Source organism: Myotis brandtii, unplaced genomic scaffold (genome assembly GCF_000412655.1).
Source record: "Myotis brandtii unplaced genomic scaffold, ASM41265v1 scaffold668, whole genome shotgun sequence".
NCBI classification, from domain to species: Eukaryota; Metazoa; Chordata; class Mammalia; order Chiroptera; family Vespertilionidae; genus Myotis; species Myotis brandtii.
In genome coordinates, this window is record NW_005370597.1 from 1,150,357 (window position 1) to 1,175,849 (window position 25,493).

Here is a 25,493-nt window from a genome sequence, read left to right on the forward strand (position 1 = left end):
TGGTGCCTTGGACTCCTGGTTCTGTGGAGTCCCACAAAAGGGAATAGAAGAACATGGAAAACTACCAGATCCTCAAGGGAGCTGAGGATAGGGGCAAAGGTGGAACAGGAAAATCCCTTTCCCATCGGACCCTGTGCCCCAGCAGGCTAATGCCGCTGTTTGGGACAGGGCAGTCACAACTTTTAATGCTGCTTGAGACGCAGCTCAGCCTGCATTACTAGACTCTGTGTTCCCCAGTGGAATGAACCTATTCCAGACCTTGGAAGGCCCCAGGCACCTCCTGATACGCTCAGAGAAAACAATGTGTTGCCTTAGCCGGTTTGGCTCAGTAGATAGAGCATCAGCCTACAGACTGAAGCGTCCCAGGGTCGATTCTGGTCAAGGGCACATAACTCAGTTGCAGGTTCAATCCCTGGCCCTGGTTGGGGCACATGTGGGAGGCAACCAATTGATGTGTCACTGTCACATCAATATTTCTCTTTCTTTCTGTATCTCCCCCTCCCACTCTCTCTAAAAAGCAATGGAAAAATATCCTCGGGTGCGAATTAACAACAACAACAACAAAACAAAAACAAAAAACAAAAAAGAAAACAATGTGTTGCTAAGGTTTGAGGCAATCTTGGGGCCACCTTCCACCAGACTGTCTTCTCCAGGCCCCTCTCAGAGGGGATGTTCTGGAGCTCTACTGGGAGAACCCATGTGGACCAAATATTCCTCTCAGAATTGTGAGCAAATCAGGGAGAGATCTGCAGCGTGAAAAAAAGAGCAGGGCAAAGACAACTGGGTATTGTCATGCAGGAAGGCACAGTCACTATGCCACCTGAGGAGAGAGCCATAATCACGGAGATGGAGCAGAGCAGCAGAGAACATCGTCCTCCTTTCCGCTGGGGTCGGGGCACGTGTGCTGCAAGGTGGTTCTAGGCAAAACTTAGGGCAACGCTCCTTTTTAAAAAATCTTAATTTTCAACTAGAATCTACATTCAATGTTATTTTTAGTTTCAGGTGTACAGCATAGTGGTTAGACAGTCATTTTACAAAATGATTCCCCCCCCATATCAAGTACCTACTGAGCAACCCCACTTTTCTTTTTCTTCTCTCTCTCTCTCTCTCTCAAATGTGAGCCCTCAGCTCACATTTTTCTGAGCTTCTATCTGTTCCCAAGGGAACACCCTTTTAGGTGCAGTTGACTTTCTCCTTTCTCCCTCTCCTTTTCTCCTTTTCTCTTTTCTCTCAAAAAGAGAGAGAGAGAGAGAGAGAGAGAGAGAGAGAGAGAGAGAGAGATTTATTGGTTGCTTCCCATACACGCCCCAACCAGGAATTGAACCTGCAACCTAGGTATGTGCCCTGACTGGGAATCGAACCCACAACCTTTTGGTGTATGGGATGACACACCAGCCAACTGAGCCACCTGGCCAGGTGCTCCTCTTTTCAATATAAGGAAGTTGAAGCTCAGAGGGGGACAGAACCTGCCCTAGATCACACCACTCCTGAGTGGGTCTTCCAGTCAGTGTTCTGGGGCAATGGAAAGAGGCAGCCCTTCTCCAGCTGTCTTCTCTAAAGCAGGGAGATCTGAAGGGGAGAGCTTACAAGTTCCACAACCCCCTCCCCTCCCCCGCATGGATATCAGGGGCTTTGTCTAGCATCTGTAAAATGCTGTGGGCCCTCAGTTCCCTCATTAAAAAAACAAGGACAAGAATATCTGCTTTTCTTCCTAGCAGCGCTGTTATTGTGAGGATAAGCTGGAAATAATACACAAAGAGCTTTACAAGCACAGAGTGTTATTAAGTTTGTGATTAGAACAGGTCAGTGAGGGCTGCAGGAATAATGGGAGGATTAATGCCGATGCTCTGGGGAGGAGGGAGGCTAAAGTCTGCTCTGTCCCCTTCTATGGGTCACCTGCCCTGAGAGAAAGCAGTCGGTGTTGGTGTTTCCAAATTGACTTAAGTAAGAAATGTGTTACAGCAGCCGGCCCTCACTCAGTCTTAACTTGCCCAAGGCAGAGACATTTTAATTTTCGAGTCATAATGAGAAAAGAAACTCAAAATTAAAGAATATTTCAGTGAAGCAGTCAGAATAGCTGCCCAGACTCTGAATTGAGGGGAGAAATGTAAATTAAATTTCCTTCTCCCTCCCTAGCTCCAACTGGACTTGTAGAAGCATGGCGAGCTAGGACACAGCTGGACAAAGATCCCACAACCCTGGCCCTGAGGTCAGATGGGCCCTGCCCCCACCTCAGGGTGCTGACAGGATGACAAGCCGCAGAGACCTTCTACCCACTCACAAGAGAGATTTACCTCCAGCAAGGTCGTCTTTTCTCAGGCCGTGACCCTGCTGAGTGAGGTCAGGCCCTGAATGTTGAGTTCAGAGAAATTGGGGGTGACTCCTTGGTCCCCTGCAGTCTAGTTTTCTGAGGCACAGAGATGCTGTGGCCTACTTTTGTCTCCTCTTCTCTCAAATGCTGGCTCACTCATGTGCCACAAACATCTCTCTGTCCCCTATAACTTATGGTAGGGGTCCTGGGGATGGGGAGGGGCTGCCTGAGCCCTCAGCTCACATTTTTCTGAGCTTCTATCTGTTCCCAAGGGAACACCCTTTTAGGCACAGTTGACTTTCTCCTTTCTCCCTCTCCTTTTCTCATTTACTTATCCAAAAAACATTGGGGGGTTGGGGGTTGGGGGTAGTTGTGTGCCAGGATCTATGCTGGGGTCTGGGACTACATAAGTAAACCAAATCCAGTTTCTGTTGTCAGGTGGAAGAGAAAGACAGGTGGACTGAAGATTGCATAGAGCATGTTCAGCAGTCAAATACGTAGTTATTGGAAAACTCTGGAGTCAGACTGACCTGGTTCTGAAACTGCCTTCATTCCTCACTCCTAATGGTGTGACTTCAGACAAATTGTCTAACCTTCAGTTTACTCATCTATAAAATGGAGATATCACCTTATAGAATTGTTGTGAAGATTAAGTGAGATAATCCTGGTAAATTGCTTGGAACAGTGCCGGGCACACAGTAAACATGCACTAAAGGCCAGTTAATATTATTTGAAGTATCCTAATGATATTGCTGACATTTATTACCCTTTATTGGGTGCTTATTCAGACAGTCAGGGTGCTATGGATACAGCAGTGATTCAACTGTAGCCCTTGTCCTTAAGGAGTTCGTAATCTCTTAGAGGTGACAGATATGTAAACAGACCACTGAAAAATTATTACCACTGCCAGCATCACTTAAGACCTGTCATTTTCTGGCCCTTACTCTATGACAGGCACAATAATAGGTTTTAAAGATACATAAAATACATTCTCTCTGTCCTGGCTGGTGTGGCTCAGTTGGTTGGAGCATCTTCCCATACACCAGAAGGTGGCAGTTCAATTCCTGGTCAGGGCACATACCCAGGTTGCAGGTTTGGGATGTATGCAGGAGGCATCCAATCAATTGTTTCTCTCTCACATCAATGTTTCCCTCTTTCTCCCCCTTCCTTCCTCTCTCTCAGATCAATAAAATATCTTTTTTAAAAAGATACATCATCTCTAATTCCTCCCTAACCCTGCAAGGGCTATATTACCCCCATTTTATAAAGGTTTCATAATAATTTGCTCAAGATCAGGCTGTTTGCAGAGTGAAGTACTGACTTGAAGGAGAGTGATCTCTGTCTGAAAAGAGATCAGGGAAGGCTTCAAGAAGAGGTGATATTTGATCAGCATTTTGAAGAATGAATAGGAGTTTTCCAAGAGCCAAGACAGGAAAGGAACAGAAAGCACAGCACTTCTGTGGGTCTGCTGGAGGACTGGAGCTGCAAGCAGCACCAGCAGGAGTTCCTCAGGCCTGGAGGTCTTCAGGTCTCACACTAGGGAACACTAAACCGGGCCATGGTTACCTGCACCTACCCTGACAACCATTTCCTTCTCAAGACCATATCATAACCTACATGAAAGGTGATTATTTTAGGGAGAATATAGTCAACAGGCCTGTAATCCCAGAGGATTTCACTGAGGCATGGAGTTAAAATAATTGCATGGCATTGGAGCCCCTCTCACCATACCTGTTGACTTAGCCAAGGACCCAGTGAGTCAAGGGTCTACATCGGGATCCCCAGGGAATCTGAGAGTCACTGCCAGGGCTGGTATCCGGGAGATAATCTCAAGGGCCTGCAGAAGACCCCACCAGATTTGGGGCAGATAAGTGAAACCTCTTCCTTTGTTACAGTCATTTCCACTCCATTCTTTCTCTCTTCCTGTCACTCTCCTCACACTTTCCACAGCTGCAAAGGAGGCGGCCATCCTGGTGCAGTTACAGGTCTAATGGTCTGAGCCCAGATGGCATTAGGATCCATCTGGCTGTCTCCACACCTGGGAAAATTTGGACTCATCACCATTAACTTTCTTTCTTTCTTTCTTTCTTTTTTTTTAAATATATTTTATTGATTTTTTTTTTACAGAGAGGAATGGAGAGGGATAGAGAGTTAGAAACATCAATGAGAGAGAAACATCGATCAGCTGCCTCCTGCACACTCCCCACTGGGGATGTGCCCGCAACCAAGGTACATGCCCTTGACCGGAATCGAACCTGGGACCCTTGAGTCTGCAGGCCGATGCTCTATCCACTGAGCCAAACCGGTTAGGGCATCATTAACTTTCTGTTTCCCTACTCAGAGCAGGTAAAAGGAGACATCTTGCACGACACAGCAGCAAGGGGAAGACTCCTAGAGCAAAGCAGCCTTTAGAGCCTAGCTCAGTGGTTCTCAACCTTCCTAATGCCGCGACCCTTTAATACAGTTCCTCATGTTGTGGTGACCTCCAACCATAAAATTATTTTCGTTGCTTCTTCATAACTGTAATTTTGCTACTGTTATGAATCATAATGTAAATATCTGATATGCAGGATGTATTTTCATTGTTACAAATTGAACATAATTAAAGCATAGTAATTAATCACAAAAACAATATGTAATTATATACGTATGTGTTTTGCGATGGTCTTAGGTGACCCCTGTGAAAGGATTGTTTGACCCCCAAAGGGGTCGCGACCCACAGGTTGAGAACCGCTCGCTAGCTCAAGTCTCAGGGCCACCACCTTTAGCCAGTATAGCAAGGGGCTCCTGTGCAGTCGGGGGTTTTGAGGCAGACTTTGGGGGAAAGTATATGACCACAAGTTAGTGAGGCTTCGGTGCATGTGACAGACAGATTGCAGGTGCTCTTCAAACTTCTGCTTGAATAACGTGGCTTTGGAGGAAGGAGGAGGGACAAGATAAATGTCCCTGAGGCTGACCCATTCTCCATCCTCTCCTTGAAATGGCCTCCACTGGCCTCACAGGCCTAATTCATTCCTCACATTAAGAAGCGGCCCTGGGGATACAAAGTACAGCAGAGGGAATATAGTTAATAATATTCTAATAACTATGTATGGTGTCAGATGGGTGACAGATTTATCGTGATGATCACTTAGTATGTTATATAATGTCTAATCACTAGAGTATACCTGAAGCTAATATAATATTGTATGTAAACTATAATTGAACAATAAAAAAATGATTTAAAAAAAGAAGCAGCAGCCCTGGGAGGGAATAGCCCCCACAAAAAGCAGGAAACACGTGCACATTCCAAAGAGGCAATTATTTCTGGGCTGCCTATCCCAGGCCAGAGTACAAGCAGCCAGATTTCCAGAGCTGCTTCCATTGCCCCTGGCTCTTGGCAAAATTAAACTTCTTGATAAATGAGGATGAGCTGGCCCCCAGGGTTGGAATTGTTCACCTGCCTGGGGCTGTCAGTGTGGGCCTGGGTGTGCCAAGGGTGGGAGTGGGGACAGGGGTAGATTATGGAGGAATCAAAGCAGCATCATAAGCCCCCACCACGAAGCACATACCTGTGTTATGTGCACATTGAAATGTATTCAGAACATGTACCAAGTCTTCATGTCACCTACTAGGATGTGGGCTTGGTGAGAGGCTCTTGATAACTGCCTGTGTTTCCAGTGCCTGGTATAGTAGATGCTCACTAAATAGATACTGATTCCTGAATAAATATAGTTACCAGGCCAGAGTCTCCTGATAAACATTGTGAGAATCCTTCCCGGCTGCTAGGGAAAGCCCCAAAAGTCAAATTCAAGAACTGACATATACCTTATTCAAATTCATGAGAGTTTTAATAAGAGAAACTTACATATGGGGAACAAAGCAGCTGCTTCCAGTGGTGGCCTGCCAGGAAGAATCCATATCCCTCTTTTTATAGGGGATTAATAGTAAAACCACCAGAAAGAACAATGCGATCTAAGTTAACAGATGACATCAGGCAGTTATCACACTCTGCATTCATTAACCTCCTTCCTGGGAGGCACTCCAGTTTTCTGGGTAGTCAGCCAAGCCTGAGGCTACCGAGAGTTAAGTGTCCACCATTTCCCTGGTGCCTTTGCTGCTGGAGTCATATTGCATCTCAGTGAGTTCCCCTATACTAGCCTTTCATCCAAAACGGATCACATGAAGGTACCTTGAGGAGCAAATTAATGCTTCTCCTCCATACTTTTCCCATGGATGATGCTGTGGATACTTAGTAAATTCCCCCGAAAGTCAGAAATGGTCTCCTTGGCACACAAAGGGGTGGGCAGTGGCCTGATTGGGTGCCTTACAAACAGGAGGTGCCCTCTAGGGCCTCAGATTACTACAGTTCCCTCTTCATCTGTGTCAGGAACATGCGCCTGCCCAGACCAGCTTCTACCCCCCTCTTTTGATAGACACAGCTCTCCCTCGCATCACAGCCTCCCTTCCCAGTGTCATGTGATGTCCCTCTTACTCCATGGGATACCTCTTGTGCCCCACTTCAAATTGTCCCAGCCTTACCTCTACTGGCTTCAACCAGTTCATGTGACCTTACCGGACAGCACCTTCCCCTCAGGCCCCTGACCTTACTTTCTGGCTTTCTGCCCCAAGGGCTTCTTTGTGGCTAGAGAACTGAAGTGCAGGTAGTTAATACCCTGGAGACAACTCTTGACAATAGGGGTAGGAATCACTGGAAAAATATTTCCCTCTTGTCCCAGTTGCCGATTTTGAGACCCTTCAGAAATCTTTTCAGAATGTTCCCTGGTTGCTTAAAGCTGTAACCAATTCAGTAACACATTTGTACACTGTCACATGAGCTCTCCTCTGTCTCGACCCTCACCCCTGCTCCCTGGATCACAGTCTTTGTTCCATGTTTGGCTTTCAAGGGTACTCAGACTAAATCGCTTCCCTTTTCCTTTTGTTCTCTCTGTCCTAGCCACACTGGTTGCTTTTCAGTTTTTTTTACTTTTTCCCACATCAGGATTTTCAAACAAGATTTTCCCGTCACCTGGAGTGCTTTTCTTTCTGCTAGGGAAGCCCCTTGGCTGAGACCTGAAGGATTAGGAGGCAGCCAGGAGAAGGAAGATCTGGGAGAATGTTCCAGGCAGAGGGAACAAGCCAATTGCAAGAGCCCTGAGGAGGGATTAAATGCTCAGGGGTCAGTCAGCAAGAAGGCCTTTGTGGCTAGAGCAGAGTGAAAGGGAAGAGGGGCACAGAATGCAATTGGAGAGGGTAGGGGCCAGACCAAGTGCAGTTTTGTGGTCCACAATAGAGTTTGTATTTTAAATGCATCAGGAAGTAAGCTCCTTTGAAGCAGGGATTATGTTGTTTGATTCACCGCTGGTCTCAGTAAGTAGTAGGACTCATAAATGTTAGTGAAATAAGTGAATAAACATGCTTGCCTGTACTCCTTGTTGACATAAGAAATGTCCAAACTTATAGAGTATTTTTATGAATTTCTTTGTACCAAACTGAGGACAATTACCAGGAAGCAAGATCTCAAATGCTCTGGAGAATGGCAGCTTTGCAGCTTTTTCTTATGCATTTGAAGTTAAGGAGGGAACATAAGGAAGATTACCTGGAGGTGGGGGAAAGCCTGGTGGGGATTGGATTACAGGATGGCTAACAAGATTATGTGCTCTCTTGAGGGTGGTTATGCTTATTTCAAAAGTGTGTTAACTTGGATGCACAAAAACAATGGACAGGGAGGGCTTCCTTAGGCAAAGATAAATGTTTTACTAAAAAAAAGTTATATGCTCGCAATGTGACTACCCACCATGACCTGCCCAGTTAGGAATTTATGATCATATCACCCCGTGAGGTTACTTTCTGTAGAACTCCTTTTTTTCCCCAAGCCATGTCCCAGCCACCTCTTGTTCCACACAAGGTGACAGATTAGTTCTCTTTTCTAAAATGACAGCTCCAGGAGGGATGGGGTCAGGCTAGTTTTGTTTTATCCTGCGAGAATCCTTTGGGAGTGAGAGCCCTGCCTGCTTTGCACAGACTCTTCTGTTTTCTCTTTTCTCCCACACTTAATTCTAACACTGTTGCTCATTTCTCTGCTCATGCTGGGCTCTGCTCCTGACACCATTAGTCACCTCCCTCAGATCTCAGCTTCCTTAATGAGCAGCTGTCTTGTCTTCAGTCTGAGACAGGCCTCCCCCTGCCTGCTGCTTCCTGGGTAAACCAAGGTCTGGGGTGGGAGTATAATACTCAGAGAAGGATCACAGTATTCTTCCCTGCTCCCTCACCACTCCACGTTCTGAAGAGGGTGGGAGAAAGCAAGGATTATCTCTGGATAAAACAGGAGGTAATTGCAAGACATCTAAAGTTTAGGGGTAGATTATAAAGGAACGCCCAGCTTCCCTGATGGAAAGAGTCCATGGAGGGGACAGGAACAGAATGAGAAAGCAACAGGAGTAACTGAGGCAGGGCTGAAGGGGAGAGATCCCATTCTGGTGGGCAACTGAAGCCAGGGGGGGCCTTTGCTTGGCCAAAGGCCTTTCCTGGGCTGGCCAGTTTCTGCCCTGTTACTCTTCTTCATGTGAAGAGTCAAGGAAGTGACAGAATAACTTTTTTTTGTTGTTGTTCCTTTTTTTAAATATATATATATATTTTTATTGCTTAAATTATTACAAAGAGTATTACATGTTTCTCCTTTTTTCCCCCCGCCCTTGACAATCCCCTGGCCTCCCTTACCCCCCCCAGTGTCTTAAGAATAACTTTTTAAGGGCTCTGCCTAATACCAGAAAACACTTGAGATTCTTTGATTGTTTTTGGTTGATCTGAGGCAGCCCTGGGGAGGGACACCCACCAAGGGGCCAGGGTGAACAGAGAGTTTCCATACTGCTGTGCCGTGGTAATAGGCTGTACCTGGCAGGGGCCCTGCAGAAAAGAATTAGCACACTCAGAAGGTAAGTTGAAGAGAAGCTAATGAAGGGAATACTTCCTGGGCTGGGTTACAGGAAGCAACAAAGGATACAGAGACACCCAGGGCCTAGCCACAGAAGAAAGACTAATAATTCTTGGCTTGATGGGAAAGGGGGAAAGCAGGGAGTGGTGTTGCCAGCACCTGGTGAGACCTGTATGTGGGAGAGCCCTGGTCCTACAGGAGCTGTGGCCTTGTGTAAAGGAATATAGCTGCTGCCAACACTGAGGTCCAGCAGTGCAGATTGACACCTGCCAGTGCCTCCCACTGGCCAAACCCAACAGGGAGCTGAGGGTGAAGAGCCAGGGCATTACAGTCCAGAGCCTAGGAATGCATAGCTACCTGGAGTACTGAGCAAAGCAGAGAAGAACATTCTCATCTTCTCATCCTGATGTCACCTGTCCCTAGGCCTGCCTTGTCCCTACCTGGTTCCTAAAAAGCTTATAAGTTCCTGTGCCATCTGTGCTCAGAACCCATACCATCTCTCAGGCTAGGTGGGCCTGGTCTGGGCCAGGCTCAGGGGATGCCCCAACCATGTGGGGAGGATTTCAGTTGTCCTGAGTCTACCTCTACCTCAGCTGCTTAGGCTCAGGATTCCCAGATGGCCCCATTCTCCTTATGCCAGACTGGGTAATTACACTTTCCTAACAAATCCTTGCCTCCATTTGAGTCTCTTTCAACTAGATGAGGCAGGGGGTTTTCCCCTGCTTCTCCCCTATCTGGATCTGATCTGAGGAGCCTGGAGAGCTGGAGGGGAGGGGGGGACACTCTGACCTACTCGGCATCTCAAAAACTAAGAAAGGGCCTATTCTTGCTTGACTTATCCTAGAAATGCTAAGGCCCTTCCTCCTCCCCCTTAGAACTATTAAATTATTAAATTCCATGGGTCCAACACTGTCCTGGGTTTCCACCTTGAACCTTAATTGGTTCCTTCCCTCACACCAGCTCATTTCTCATCCTGGGTCTCCCTAAAGTTCCTAAGGGAAGAGCTTGAGGTGTACTCGAAGCTCTGAAGCCTAGGAATTCAGTCACAAACGTGTACTGTGTCATTCAGGGTTCTCCAGAGAAACAGAACCAATAGGAGCTATAGATATAAATATAGCTATAGATATAAAATTGGAAATCAGATTTATTATCGAGAATTGGTTCACACAATTATGGTGGCTAAGAAGTCCCATGATCTACCATCTGCAAGCTGGAGACCCAGGGAAGTTAGTCTGTACTCTGAAGGCCTGAGAACCTGAGAGCTGATGATACAGATTCCTGTCTAGAACTGAAGACTTGAGAACCAGGAGCACTGAAGACAGGAGAAGACTGATGTCCCAGTTCATACAGTCAGGCAGAGAGAGAATTCAACTTTCTTCCACCTTTTTGTTCTATTTGGGTCTTCAAAAGATTGGCTAATTTTTTATTTATTTATTTATTTATTTATTTATTTATTTGTTTGTCCCTACCCCCCAGTGTTTTATGTCCATTGGTTATGCTTATATGCATGCATACAAGTCCTTCGGTTGATCTCTTACTCCCCTCCCTTCTGCCCCCCAACCCTCTCTGGCCTTCCCACTGCAGTTTGACAATCAGTTTGAGGCAGCTCTGCCTCTGTATCTATTATTGTTCAAAAGTTTGTAATGGTCTTTATTATCCATGAATGAGTGAGATCATGTGGTATTTTTCCTTCATTGACTGGCTTGTTTCACTTAGCATAATGCTCTCCAGCTCCATCCATGCCGTTGCAAATTGTAAGAGTTCCTTCTTTTTTACAGCAGCATAGTATTCCATCGTGTAGATGTACCACAGTTTTCTAATCCATTCATCTACTGATGGGCACTTAGGCTGTTTCCAGATCTTAGCTATGGTGAATTGTGCTGCTATGAACATATGGGTGCACATATCCTTTCTGATTGGTGTTTCTGGTTTCTTGGGATATATTCCTAGAAGTGGGATCACAGGGTCAAATGGGAGTTCCATTTAGATTGGTTAATTTTATGTGTCAACCTGACTGGGACATGTGATGCCCAGATATCTGATTAAACATCATTTCTGCGTGTATCTATGAAGGTGTTTCTGGAGGAAATTAGCGCTTGAATTGGTAGACTAAAGTGAAACAGATTGCCCCTGACAGTATGGGTGGGTAATAATGTTTAACCGGATATCTGAGCACCCTGTGTTCCAGTCAAGTTGATGCATAAAATTAACCATCACATATACCTACCAGTTTAGGTAACTGTTTATTCTTCCTCTCTCCCCAGCATCCAGGACCAACTGGGCCCTAGGTTTTACCAGTGCACACACTTTGTAGTAGAAGACTACTGTTTTGACCTGTCTAGCATTCATTTCCCCTGGCACCAGCTTTGGGGATTTGGCTTGGGGCACTACTTTAGTAGTTATAATCTTGGTAGACTATTATTGAAGACTGCCTCAATTCCTTGGCCAAGGAGTTGGCATGCAACCTAAGCTAGGCCAATCAGAGGGTCTTTCTCCCTTGAATCTTGAATGCAATGACATGAAAATAGAATTCATTTATCCCCCAGATAGCACCCTGAAGAGATTGTTTCTGAGCCCCAGTTCCCTTGATTTCACTTTCCTGTTTCCTCATCTTGCTAGAACAGCCTCTTCAGTATTTTCTTTTATTTTTTAAAATATATTTTTATTGCCCAGCCATTGTGGCTCAGTGGTTGAACATCAATCTATGCACCAGGAGTTCACAGTTTGATTCCAGGTCAGGGCACATGCCTGGGTTGTGTGCTCGATCCCCAGTGTGGGGTGTGCAAGGGGCAGCTGATTGATATTCTCTTATCATTGATGTTTCTGTCTCTCTTCCTGTCTCCCTTCCTCTCTGAAAGCAATAAACATATTTAAAAATTAAATAAATAAATATATTTTGATTTCAGAGAGGAAGGGAAAGGAAAAAGATAGAAACATCAATGATGACAGTAATTGATCAGTTGCCTCCTGCACACCCCCACTGGGGATTGAGCCCGTAACCCAGGCATGTGCCCTGACCAGGAATTGAACTGCAACCTGCTGGTTCATAGGTGGACACACAACCACTGAGCCACACTGAGCCTCTTCAGTATTTTCTTTGATTCTGTGAGCTACCCCCATTTCTTTCTAGTATAATCATTTTTTTTGTTTGTTTCAATTAGCTAAAGTTTTTCTGTTGCTTGCAACCAAACATTCTCACCAATAAAAATTCCACTTTTTTGTAGGAGCTGAGGGGTTTGTCTCTAGTGGGTTCATGTCTGGAATCTCTGGCTTGGATGCAAATCTCATCTAGTTCTGGAATGAAAAGGAAAGAGAGCTCCCATTGCTAGTGGATGCTTGTCACACACCTCATTTTAGGAACCTGTTCTTCGTTGCCTGACTCAAAAAGAACCACTCCCAGTCTGACTTCCAGCTCTCCACACTCAGGTCACAGCCTGAAATAGCCACACATATCTCCCATGCCATGACTCCCTATCACAAGTTCAACAGCCAGGTCAGGCTGGTCTTCTTGTTATTTTCCACAAATAGCAAACTCTTTCCTGTGTTGTGCCTTTGCTCATGATGTTCTTGGACACCTGATAAGCTGCTAGCCCTCTGCTGAGTGTCTGAACCCCTCTCAGCCCTTAAAATCTTGGGCCACATCCTGCCTCTTTCTTTCCTAAGCCTCCCCACAGCTGCTTCTGAATCAAGCACCTCAGTGGCCTCTCTCACTTATGTGGGACAGAGCAAATGATTTGTGTGGTTGACTTTATTTCCTTTGTAGACTTAAGTCTTCGAGGACTAAGATGTCTTGGTATTTTTCCTGTATGGGCCTTTGTGTATGAGCCTGAGCACACAGTGGATGCTCATGTTTATTTCTCCACCCCTGGTTTGATAATTGTCTTGGTCCTATAACCCATATTATTCATTCATTCATTTACCCAACATTTATCACCCACCTACTAAGTGTGGGTTCTCTACTAAGCTCTGGAGGTACACAGTGAATAAAACATAGACAAGGAATTCACAGTCTAGCAATGAAGATTTATTGAGAATTAGATGTAGCAGGATGGCTTACTGGGAAAATAACCTTGTCTAGTTTATCTCAGCTGCAGGTTCACCTCAAAGGAATGAAAAGCATTCCACCCCTCCTGGGTGAAAAGCCAGACTTCCCCTCCCCTCCCCCTCTTTATTTTTTAAGAGATTTTTTGACAGACAGAGAAAGAGACACACACAGAGAGAGAGACACTGATTTGTTGTTCCAGTTATTTATGCATTCATTGATTGCTCCTTGTGTTTTCCCTGACGGATGGAACCCACAACTTGGCATATAGGACAACACGGCAACCAACTGGGCCACACTGGCCAGGGCCAGAGGTTTGGACTTTCTTGAGCCTCACAAGGATTTGTATGTTTCTGGGTAGAAAAGGGAAACTGCAAGCAGCAGACTACCCAGAGGACAATTCCACACAAGCTTTCCTAAAGAGATTAGGATTGGTAGCTTCTTCCCAGTTTGAAGAGGGGTGGGCCCAACTCAGGACGGTTAGTTGGAATTCTCAAGACTAGAATGGGAATGAAGGTATGAATTCCACCAGAGCAGAGAGACTGAACTCACATGACTGCAGGTCTTTTGAGATGAGACAACCTAGAAAGATTTGGGCAAACAAATACGTAACAATAGTAACAGCCAGCATTCACACTATATGCTCAGCACTATGGTAAGCACTTTATATATATTCATTTATTTCTCACAAGAACTCTATGAAATAAGTAATATCATTGTTTCCATTTTATAGATGAGGCAAAAGAATTGCCCAAAGTTATAGACATGAGAATCAAACTTAGGTAATCACTGAAAGCCATGAGTGCCTGTGAGGCCTAAGCACAAAGGATCACAATTTTGGGATCCTTGGCAAAGGTCTCTGTGGCTGGACTTTTCACAGAGACGATAGAGCAGCTTCAGAACCTGCACCTTCAGATGTATGTCATACATACCCCAGCCCAGGCAGAGGGCACAACTGTGGCAACTGACATGAATTGAGGACTTAGTAATCTTGGTAAGAAGGGGCTTATATCAGTTAACAATGGCTACAATAATGCTGTATAACAATCACCATATTTCACTGCATACAACAGTAAGCATTTATTTATCGCTTGTGCTTGGGGCCCAGCTGGGGGCTAATTGCTTATAGGCTGGCTTTGGCTGGGGAGATTTGGCTCTGCTCCATGTGTCTCACCCGTTTTCTAGGACCAGCAGGCTAGTCAGGGAATGTTTTATCTCACGGAGTGTGGGGAGCCGATATAGGATTAAGCCTGGGACTGACCTGTTGGCAAAGTCACAAACAAGTCCCAGCTTAGAGGGCACAGTCCTCTTAAGCATAATTAGGCTTGACTTTATGACGCTCCCTAGATCTTATCTGGGCAGCTAATGGGCTGAGGAGGTGCAGCAAGAACAAGAACAAAAACAAGTGAAACTCACAAGAACAGTGTAACTATGGAAACCACTACCTTGTTTACCTCTGACTATAAAATAAAGGCTCAGCTTGCCTCGGGATCTTTCTCTGTGGTCTCAGCCAGGCACAGGAAGATCCACGGAGACTAAAGAGAGCTAGAGAGTTCTGAACACTGTCTCCGTGTAAAACATTCTTCACCGACTCAGTCCACACCTTTGGGAACCCCTGGACCGCTGGGGCTGGACCCCGGCAATGGAGAAAGAAAAAGCACAAGAGTAACAGCCCCAATGTGCAAGCTCATTTTAAGCTTCTGCTTATGTCAAGTCTGCCGAAATACCACTGGTCAAAGCAAGTCATATGGCCAAGCCCAGAGTCAAGGGTTGGAGAAAAACACTTCATCCACAGAAGAAAACTCCAAAGTTACCTGGCAAAGAATGTGGATATATAATCCTGTTACTAGGCAGGAAGAAAGAGATGGGACAATAATATAGTGTTCCACAGTACTTAAGTTGGATTTCATTTTGATTTCGAGTGATGATGAAATCCTACATTATATCATGGAGCAGTTCAGGCCTGTTAGAAAGATAAAATCTATATTCAGGGATCACAAAGTTTGCTATGTGAATATTTAAATTTTTAGTTTCTATTTTCATGAATATCTTTAAAATGCCTTTTAACAAGAATATGCTCTGGGGCCCTAGCCAGCTAGCTCAGTTGGTTAGAGCATCATCCTTATACGCCAAGGTTGCCAGTTCCATACCGACTTAGGCACTTACAAGAATCAACCAGTGAATGAATAAATAAGTGGAACAACAAATGGATGCTTCTCTCTTTCTCTCAAACCAATCGGGGGCGGGGGGAAAGAATATGCTCTGGGTGGTCTAGATGACTACAAGAGCTGCCTTACAATTTTCAAAGTCCCAGTGATGACCTAGAATAACAACATTTAACTTTTTAATGCAGGTTTCTCAAATTAGGGTCTGTATTCTTAGGGAGTCATGCATTTTCAAGGTTGGAATACATTAGTGAGAATGATCTTCAGCAGACAATGCATAAAACAGGCCCAAATATAGTCCTGTGGATATCTAAGGGTGCGGGCGGCTGGGGAAGCTATGGGACTTAGGGGAAGACTTACTCAAATGTCACCACCACAGAAAAGATGGTGGCATTTGAATAGGTCTTGAAGGATGGTGGATTGGGGTCCTGGGAATAATCTGATTATATTTGGATATAATCCGATTTTTAGTTTCTAGGGCTTCCCTGCGAAGAAAGAGCTTTAACTTCCATCTCTGCAAATCTGAAATCTGTTTATGCTTTTTTGTTTTTTTGCATCAAGGTCTTGTCCTTCACATATAATGGGGTGGGCAAACTTTTTGACTCAAGGGCCACAATGGGTTTTTAAACTGGACCGGAGGGCCGGAACAACAGCATGGATGGAGTGTTTGTGTGAACTAATAAAAATTCAAAGTAAACATCATTACATAAAAGGGTACGGTCTTTTTTTTTTTTTAGTTTTATTCATTTCAAACGGGCCAGATCCGGCCCGCGGGCCGTAGTTTGCCCACGGCTGACATATATGCTGGTAGCTTTTGAAGAGGAGGTTGTGGAATGTCAGTGGCTGAACTTCGTAGATTTGAGCCAGGCCACCAGGGTTCAAAGCTTGGCTTTGGTATTTACCAGCTCTGGGCCCTTAAGCAACTTGCTTGAACTCCCAAAGCTCCAGTTCCCTCGTTTGAAGAAGGGAATCCTAATTCTCTCATGGGGTGTTTAAAGAATTAGAGCTCTCTAGTGAAGCCTATGTTTCCTTTGTGGAAGATTTTTTACTTCTGATTTAATTTCTATAATGGTTATAGGATTATTCAAATTTCCTATTTCAAATTGAGTCAGTATTAGTAAGTTATATATTTAGACCAATTTGTTACTTCACATATTATTGGTACAAATTTTATTCATAATATCCTCTTATTTTCTTCCTAATGCCTGAAGTATCCATAGCAATATTCCTCTTTTCATTCCTGACATTGTTTATTTTTGTCTTGTTTCAACTTTTTCTTGATCAGTATCATCAGAGATTTATCAGTTTTCACAGAATTGGCTTTTGGCTTGGCTGATCCTCTCTGTTGCTTATTTGTTTTCTATTTCTTCAATTTCTATTCTTCATGTTGCTACTTCCTTCTACTTTCTTTGAGTTTATTGTGCTGTGTTTCTTTCTAACTTATTAAGATAGATCTTTAGCTCATTAATTTTCCATCCTTTTTCTTTTCTAAGATGTGCATTTAAGGCTCTACATTTCCTTTGGAGGTTTAATGAGAAAGATTATATTTAAGTGCCTGGTCCCAAATAGGCCCTCAGTAAATATCTTACCACCACCATCATCATCATTAACCAGTGTCAGATGTGATGAGACTCCCTAGCAGTTTCTAGTTCTCTAACCCTAATGTGACACGTCCCTGAGTGTTCATCAGTGTACTATCTGAGGCCTTATTCCAGCCACAGATTTCCTCTCTTTTGGGGTTTTGGGGAGGGTCCTCTGAATGTTAAGGTAGGGCACATACAGGAACATGTATCTTTGGCCCCGTCTTCTTCAGAGAGCTCAAACCATGTCTTCCTAGGATGGCTGGCAAGGTCCCAGGCCCATGGGTTCTAATATACACACCTGCAGCAGATTTTATTTTTCAAAAATGACTATAATAATATTTCCCATCCTATATGCTCTTCCAGAACCTTATTGTTTTCCATGCTAAGAGGTGGAATATAGCTCCTTTCCCCTTTAGTTTGGTGGGCTTTTGGCTTTTTGTAGATTATGGATTATAGACCATGGGTTGCAGCATAAATGATGTGGAGAAACTTCTGATGTTTGGTCATAAAAGGAGATGCAGCTTCCACCTTGTTCGCTGAAAAACTCATGATTAGAGTCCTGAACCGCCACTGAGGAAGTCTTACTACCTTGTGGCTACCATGTTGTAAGGAAGCCAGACCACCTAGAAGAGGCTCTATGCAGGCACTCTGGCCTCCAGTCCTCATCTTCAAGTCAACCCCGGTCAGGCATAAGATATGTAAGTAAAGGAGCCTTTCTGTCGACAGACCTACATCCTTCTAGTCTTTCCAGTGGAGGCCCCAAACACTGTGGAACAGAGACAAGACATATCCCACTGTGTCTGTCCAAATTCTTTTTTTTTTTAAATATATTTTATTGATTTTTTACAGAAAGGAAAGGAGAGGGATAGAGAGTTAGAAACATCGATGAGAGAGAAGCATCGATCAGCTGCCTCCTGCACAGCCCCTACTGGGGATGTGCCTGCAACCAAGGTTCATGCCCTTGACCGGAATCGAACCTGGGACTCTTCAGTCCCCAGGCCGATGCTCTATCCAGTGAGCCAAACCAGCTAGGGCTGTCCAAATTCTTGATCCAAAGAGTCGTTGTAACTTAATGCAGATTCGGCTGCTTACCACAATGAAAGCCAAACTTGTGAGACACATGCTGGTGAGAAGTAAAGCAGTTTATTCAAATGCTGGGGAACTCTTGTCCCACTGTCCATCTTAACATCTCAGTACAGGCAGGGGTTTTTATCAGGAGGGAGAGGGAAAGCAGAACAAAGAAAGAAATCAAGGGGGCAGGGGTTGAAGGTTCTCTGCGTGTAAGTTAGCACAGTCCATTCCAATGATTATCTTGAAACCAGTCAAGCAGAGGTCTGGTTTTTATGATTGAGAGTTAGCAAGTCTCCTGGAGCCAGCATGTCCAGTTGTTGAAGTCAGCCTCCTTCCCCAAAGCTAGTTTCCGGAACTTTTACACAAATATACTGCTAATCTATGGTTACATATTAGTTAACAATTCCTCTTTTATAAAAACATATTTAACAGATACAATATTAAAAGAATGGAGGAGTGGGTTACAACTCTTCAGTGTCAATTCTATCCTCCATAACCCTGGAGGGAATTAATTTTTGGTAATGTTAGAATCCTGATTTAATTTATTATGAAAAAGGTAGACCTGCTGTGAAGCAAACCTATGCAAATTAAAAACTGGTATTCCTTTTATGATAATTAGCTAGGTAGATATATACTTATGCAAGATGAGCAAGCCATAATAATTTTTTAAAATATATTTTTATTGATTTTAGAGAATTTGGTAATGTAGCAGGATACAAAATAAACACCCAGAAATCGATGGCATTTTTATACTCTAATGAATTCTCAGAAAGAGAAACTAAACAAACAATCCTATTTACCATTGCAACAACAAAAAAATTAAGATACTTAGGAATAAACTTAACCAAGGAGGTAAAAGACTTGTACTCGGAAAATTACAGGATGTTGAAAAAGAGATAGAGGAAGATATAAACAAGTGGAAAAAGTACACCATGTTCATGGATTGGTAGAATTAACATCATTAAAATGTCCATACTGGCCATAGTTGGTTTGGCTCCCGGTCAAGGGCACATGCCTAGGTTGCGGGCTCAATCCCCAGTAGGGGTGTGCAGGAGACAGCCGATCAATGATTCTCTCTCATCATTGATGTTTCTATCTCTATCTCTCCCTTCCTCTCTGTAACCAATAAAAATATATTTTTAAAAAATGTTCATACTGCTGGGGCAGTGTGGCTCAATAGTTGAGTGTTGACCTATGAACCAGGAAGTCATGGTTAGATTCCTGATCTGGGTACATGCCCAGGTTGTGGGTTCAATCCCAGTGGGGGACATGCGGGAGGCAGCTGATTGTGATTCTCTCTCTCTCATCATTGATGTTTCTTAAATACACTCTGCTGGAATTTTATAAGGAATTTCAAGATTGAGCTTCAATTAGCTTCTGAGGGCAAAGAAGCCAAGCCACACAGTTGCCTTCAGGCTCTGCCTGCAATACCTACTACAGGTTTGGATGGAGTCCTCAAGTTCTTGGGGTCCCCAGAATGTCTTGAGGTTCTCTCCTTGCCATCTTTCAGGAAAGCAACCTCCATTCCTTACCTGGAAAGACTGCCATGAACAATGTGAATAAGTGAGGTACCAGGCCATTTCTCCAAGGGGCTTTTATTGGCTTCAAAGTCATTCTTCATTCTTTAAAGTTTTCGGGTGACATCTAGAGTCTAGGCATGTCTCTCTCAGACATGACATTCCAGTCAAAGTCCTTGTTAATAAAACCACAATTGGAAACTGGTTTTATGTGTCCTATTATAAAGAAATCAGATTCTTATCACATTCATGCAAACAAACATATTGCCATGGAGATAATATTCGCTCATTAAGAGTTTTCAAATTCTGGAGGTATCAGGTAGGGAGAACAATATAAGTGCCTCCATATTGCTTATGAAAGTATAATTACCAAATTGCTTTATGAAAAATAAGTTTGTTTTTATCTGGAAAGTAAGAGGAAAATCCCTGCCCTTTTAACAAAGTGGAAAAGAACCAAACTCCAAATCTGTATTAGCTTACTTTAAAAAATAATTTTTAAAATTGATCTTAGAGAGAGAAACATATATATGAGAGAAACATCAATCAGTTGCCTCCTTATGCATTCTGAGCACCTTGGCTGGGATCCCCCAGGCTCCCCACAACCTGGGTATGAGATCTGACCAGATTCCAACTGGTGGCCTTTTGATATACAGGATGACACTCAACCAACTGAGCCACACCAGCCAAGGTGTGTGTTAGCTTACTTTTGATCTTTAAATTCATTTACTGAATTAAATTCATTATTCAGCTTATCTATATAATTTCCTTCATAAACATTCTACAACTTTCCTAGTTCCTTTTAGTTTTTGTTTGTTTTGTTAATCCTCACCTGAGAACACCTTTCCATTGATTTTCAGAGAGTGTGGAAGGGAGGGGGAGGGACAGAGAGGAAAAAAAAGAAAAACATTGATATAAGAGAGACACATCGATTGGTTGCCTCCTGCACGCTCCCCCACCAGGGCTGGGGATCAAGTCTGCAAACACGGTACATGCCCTTCACGGGAATCAAACCCAGGACCCTTCAGTCTGCAGGCCGACACCCTATCCACTGAGCCAAATTGGGTAGGGCTAGTTTGTTTTTTATTTTTTAAAAAATTTTATTTTTAGAGAGAGAGGAAGGGAGAGGGAGAGAGAGAGAGAGAGAGAGAGAGAGAGAGAAATATCGATGTGAGAGCAAAACATTGATCAGCTGCCTCCTGCATGCCCCTACGAGGGATTGAGCCCACACCCTGGGCATGTGCCCTGACTGAGCACTTATTACTAACTGACCTTATCTTGCTGATTTATTCCTTGTTTATTGTATGCTTCCCAGACTATAATGAAACTCTGAAAGCACAGAAAGCTGTCTGTCTTGTTTATTACTGTAACCAATGCCTGGCACAAAGTTGGTGCTTAATACATATTTTTGGTGAATGAATGATGGAATGAGGGATATGCAAGTCTCTCCTGAGGCCTGAGATGTGGCCTGGCACCTACTAAGATGTTTGACATTGGAGAGATATCCCTGCCTGGCCGTGAGCTTCACTTGTGCCTTTAGGCAGGTCCCTCCTGGACAGTGGGAGGCCCCCTGTGGCCTTGCCCTTGTCTACTGTCATGTCCTAGTCAGCCTGTTTCTTTCCATGCTTCCAGCAGGCCACAGGGCATTAATGATTAAAAGTGCAAACATGCTCAGGGCCCGTATCAATTAGACCACATGCCCACCATGTGGGGCAGCTCATTAATTCCAATAAGCCAGGACCCACTCTCACAAAACTTTCTATCTGTGTACTGCATTTGATAACTACAAAGAAAACAAATAAGGTTATTATAAAATTAATTTTACTGATCATCACATTCTTATCACATAATAAGAAGCAGAATGTTTCTGTTACATAAGCATTTGACTAAAATCATTGCTGTAGTGATAAGCTGAATCCAAAAAAACAATGAAAGTCACACTGGAATATGCAACTATAAAGAGCCAATATATTTTTCTTTTATGCCATTATGAGCAAAATAAATTATGGGATTTTATTCTCAACAAAACAAAAACTCATCTTCTGCTGCAGTGGAAGAGAGAAGCCAGCAGGATGAAGACTGAGGCTCGCTTTGCAAGGATGTCATCTTGTCGTCTCGTCCATCTCCCTGCCTTTGGAAGACTTTTTTTTTTTGTCTTTAACATCTAATTTGAGAGTATCTTTTGGATATCAGACTGGCTGACACAGGCAGAGGAAACAAACAGAAAATCCATAAAAACCTGTGTAAGAACATTGGGAGAACAATTTCCAACAAAATTTTGAAAGAGGTTTGAGAGAGAGAAGCTGACTCTGGGCTGGGACCTTGGTTTGACAAAGCCAAGAAGGGCAGAAGAGTCCAGCCAAAGGCTAGCATGCTCTGGACTAACTTACCAACCACTGCAGGCAGCCCCTGTTTGGGCAGTTAGATGGGGTGGGGATGAGAGCTTCTATATGCTCTCAGAGGCTGGAAGACAGACTCATTTTGCTCTCTTTCCATTATTTCCTCCCAATTCCGCTGCTTTTGGCTAACTAAACCATTCAGCGTTCCCTGTGTAAGCATCCTACTTTACCTCTTTTATGGCTTTCTCATACTATCCTGCTAGTATGCCCTGCCTTTTTCTTCTATGTATATCTAGATATTCTAGTGTTGTTCAAAACCCAGCCCAAAGGCCACTTCCTCCAAAAAGCCTTCTCATTTTCCCAACTGGAGAGTATTGCTGTCCCCTTTGACTCCTAATGCCCTGAATCATAGAACTCTGGTCACTTTCTATTGTATATGAGGGCTTACATGCTTCTAACCCTTGGTTTTTATTGTTATATATTTTTATTGATTTCAGGGAGGAAGGAAGAGGGAGAGAGAGGTAGAAACAACAATGATGACAGAGAACCATTGATTGGCTGCCTCCTGCATGCCCCCTAGTGGGGATCAAGCCCGCAACCTGGGCATATGCCTTTGACCGCAATCGAACCCGGGACCTTTCATTCCGCAGGCTGACACTCTATCCATTGAGCCAAACTGGCCAGGGCAATATTATTTTTCACAATTATTTGCTTTTCCTCTCTATAAAAGTGTTATACATCTCCAAATATCACCATGCAACTTCCAGTACCTCTGTGGAAGGAGGCTTCATTACCCCATTGCTACCAGGTTTTGTTATGTGGCTTGCTTTGACCAATCAAATGAGAACAGGAGTGATCAGAGTAGAAGCTTTAGGAGTCATAACAGTATCTTTTGAAAAATGCCATAATTTGTCCTACAAGATCCTTTGTGATCTGGCCTCTGCCTCCTCCTTGGCTATCATCTCTCTTTGTTCTCTTCCTGGCTCACTGCTTTCCACCCACACTAGTTTCCTTCTGTTCCTTGAGCAAGTTCATTCCTGACTTAGGACCTTTGCACTGGCTATTATATTACCTCTGCTTTGACTGCCCATCCATAGATCTGCCTATAACTGACCTTTAGAGGCCTCCCAACATAAAGTGAACCCAGTCTCTACCACACCACCAGGTTTTATTTTCTTATGGGAGACTATGTCCCTACATGCTGAGTCCCTGGTTCCAGTCCCTATGGCCTTGGTTCTAGGCTTTCTTTGACCCTTTTATTAGAATCTCCCCCAAGTTTGAGAGTCAACACATTCAGTTTTTGCTTAAGAATCTGAGGGAGGTTTCTGACACTTTGAGTAGGAAGAGTCACTTGGTTATTACCTAACCAAAAGCTGAGGCTAGTCTCTACAAAAGACCCCACCCCAAGGAAGGCTGCTCCTAAGTCAAGGCCCTGCCTGTGCAAGAAGCCCCACTGGCTTTATGTTAACATCCTTAAACCTTCCATCCTGATAGGAAAAAGCCATCTCCAGCTTCCACCAAGGGTAGAAGGAGGCAGACTCACAGTTTATCTCCCAAATGCCATGACACCACCAACCAGCTATCAGAGTTTTCGGGGAAGCAGAGTAAGACAAGTATTTAGGGAGAAAGGAACCTCAGGGAGGTGTTTGCATGATCTGCAGTTTGCTACCATCTCCAGAGTTGAAAGGAGCTCGGCAGCTCTGCCTGTCTTCTGGTGGGTGATGATCACAATTGCATTTACTGAGCAACTTCTGGATGCCAAGCACTGTGATAACACAACTGCTGCCGTTTGGGGAGTATGGTCTCTGGACCAGGCACAGTGCTAGGCACTCTAGAAGCATTATAGCACCTAGTTCTCCCAACAGTTCTCTGAGGTAGGTGTTATCCTCACCTAACAGATGAAGAAATAGGTTCAGTGAGCTGAAGGGACTTGCCAGGTGATTCCTATTGCAAAGGTGATCTTCCTTCTACATGGCATTGTCTCTTTGCTAAACTTCCTGGCGCCTGGCATTATTATATTCCTAATATAATACAGGAATCTGAGTTGAACTGCCCATTGTCTCTTTGCTAAACTTCCTGGCGCCTGATTCCTAGCATGAGAAGAACCAGTGACTAAATGCAGGTACTTTGACCTGCAACCCAGCCAATGAATTACCAGAGTGAGGACCTACCAGCTCAGGAATTTGACCCTCAAGGAAGCTACCCCAGCCCTTTAACAGCTGTGCGTCAGAGGGAGATACCAAGGTCTGAGTCACTTCCTTGGGAACTCCCTTACAGAGACTGTCCTTGGAATAATATAATTCAGGAATCTGAGCTGAACTGCCCATGGGGCTGATTCCTGCCAACTGCCTCAGGTTATTTACCTCTGACTGTTTGGTAGCTGCAGCTGAAGGTGAGCTTGGAGCTTCTCCAAATATGGACAGGCCTCTTAAATAGAAACTATCAGGGTAAGACAAATAGCAAGTGTAGAAGGTTCCATGGGGGCAGAGGTCTGGGAAAGGAATGGAGTGGGTCTCTGTCATCAAGAGAAGGATTCCTAAGGCCTCTCTCTCAGGGGCATAACCAGAATCACAGCCTGAGATTCTGTGGGTAAGGGATAAGGCTACATTAGTGAAAGGCCTGTGCCTTGACCTCCTATAGGAGACAGTGAGGTCATTGGTGTATACATATGCATGGCCAAGAGCTCAGTAGGGATTTGGTGGACAAGAGTAAAGAGCTCACCTTGGATGCTGACACAGGCCTGAGGGTCCTGGGAGAGTCATACATGGTATCTTAGCAATTGAAGCCTTTAGGGTCATGGATTCCAACCTCTTTGTTACACAGGTGGAGAAACCACAGCCCAGGTAGGGGAAGTGGCCTGCTAAAGGTCCCACAGCAAGTGAGTGATAGAGCTGGCACCTCCCACACTTATATACCTTCAGGTGAGAAATCCCTCATCTCTTTCCTCTTATAACACTAAGAATAGAACATATAGTAGAATACAGGAAAGGAGCAGTGTTAGCCTGGCTGCTTTGGGGAGATCCATGTGCCTGAGCCCATGTGATGCCCCCTGAGTATCCCTGGAAAGCCAAGTTGGCATCCTGAGTTGTGTGGATGGGGTTCATGCTTGTGCTAATCATACACCAACGCACCTCCAAACGCAGAAGGGTGTTCCTGAAACCCTCTGGGCACGGAACTTTGCCTGTGATTTTCCTCTGATGATATCTTGTTTTGCCAACTAAATTAAGACTTTGACAGAGAACAGAGACTACCTCTAGCAGTTTAGTTCAATTAAGATTTCACATCAACAAATTAAAATGCATCTTCACCGTCTGCAAAGTAAATCTGCCTGCATTTAGGAGGAGGCTCTGTCACTTGCTGTTTAGGCACCTAGCCTATGATTGCTGAGCATCAAAGAGGACCCACCCCTTCTGGGCCTGGTTTGGGGTTCAGGGCCAGGGTTTGTCTCCAGGGACTATAGCTTCTGGGCCAGGGCTTCCCAATTATAAGTGTGAGGACTAAGCTGAACCTTTGATGAAGTATTCACTGGTCCTCTGTAAAATGACAGAAATGAGA

General features: G+C 44.2%; 1 protein-coding gene across 2 annotated transcripts in view; it reads left to right on the plus strand.

Annotated features, from left to right (window-relative positions):
• The window catches only part of CTNNA1 (catenin (cadherin-associated protein), alpha 1, 102kDa), a 298,927-nt gene that overhangs the window by 56,951 nt on the left and 216,483 nt on the right, over positions 1–25,493 (plus strand). The window contains exon 1 of one of the 2 annotated variants that reach the window (XM_014529054.1): positions 24,843–24,859. The exons of the other annotated variant lie outside the window; for it this stretch is intronic. The gene's annotated coding sequence lies outside the window, so the exon portion shown is untranslated. Of the gene's footprint in view, positions 1–24,842; positions 24,860–25,493 lie in introns of those variants that run through there. 2 annotated transcript variants of the gene reach the window in all.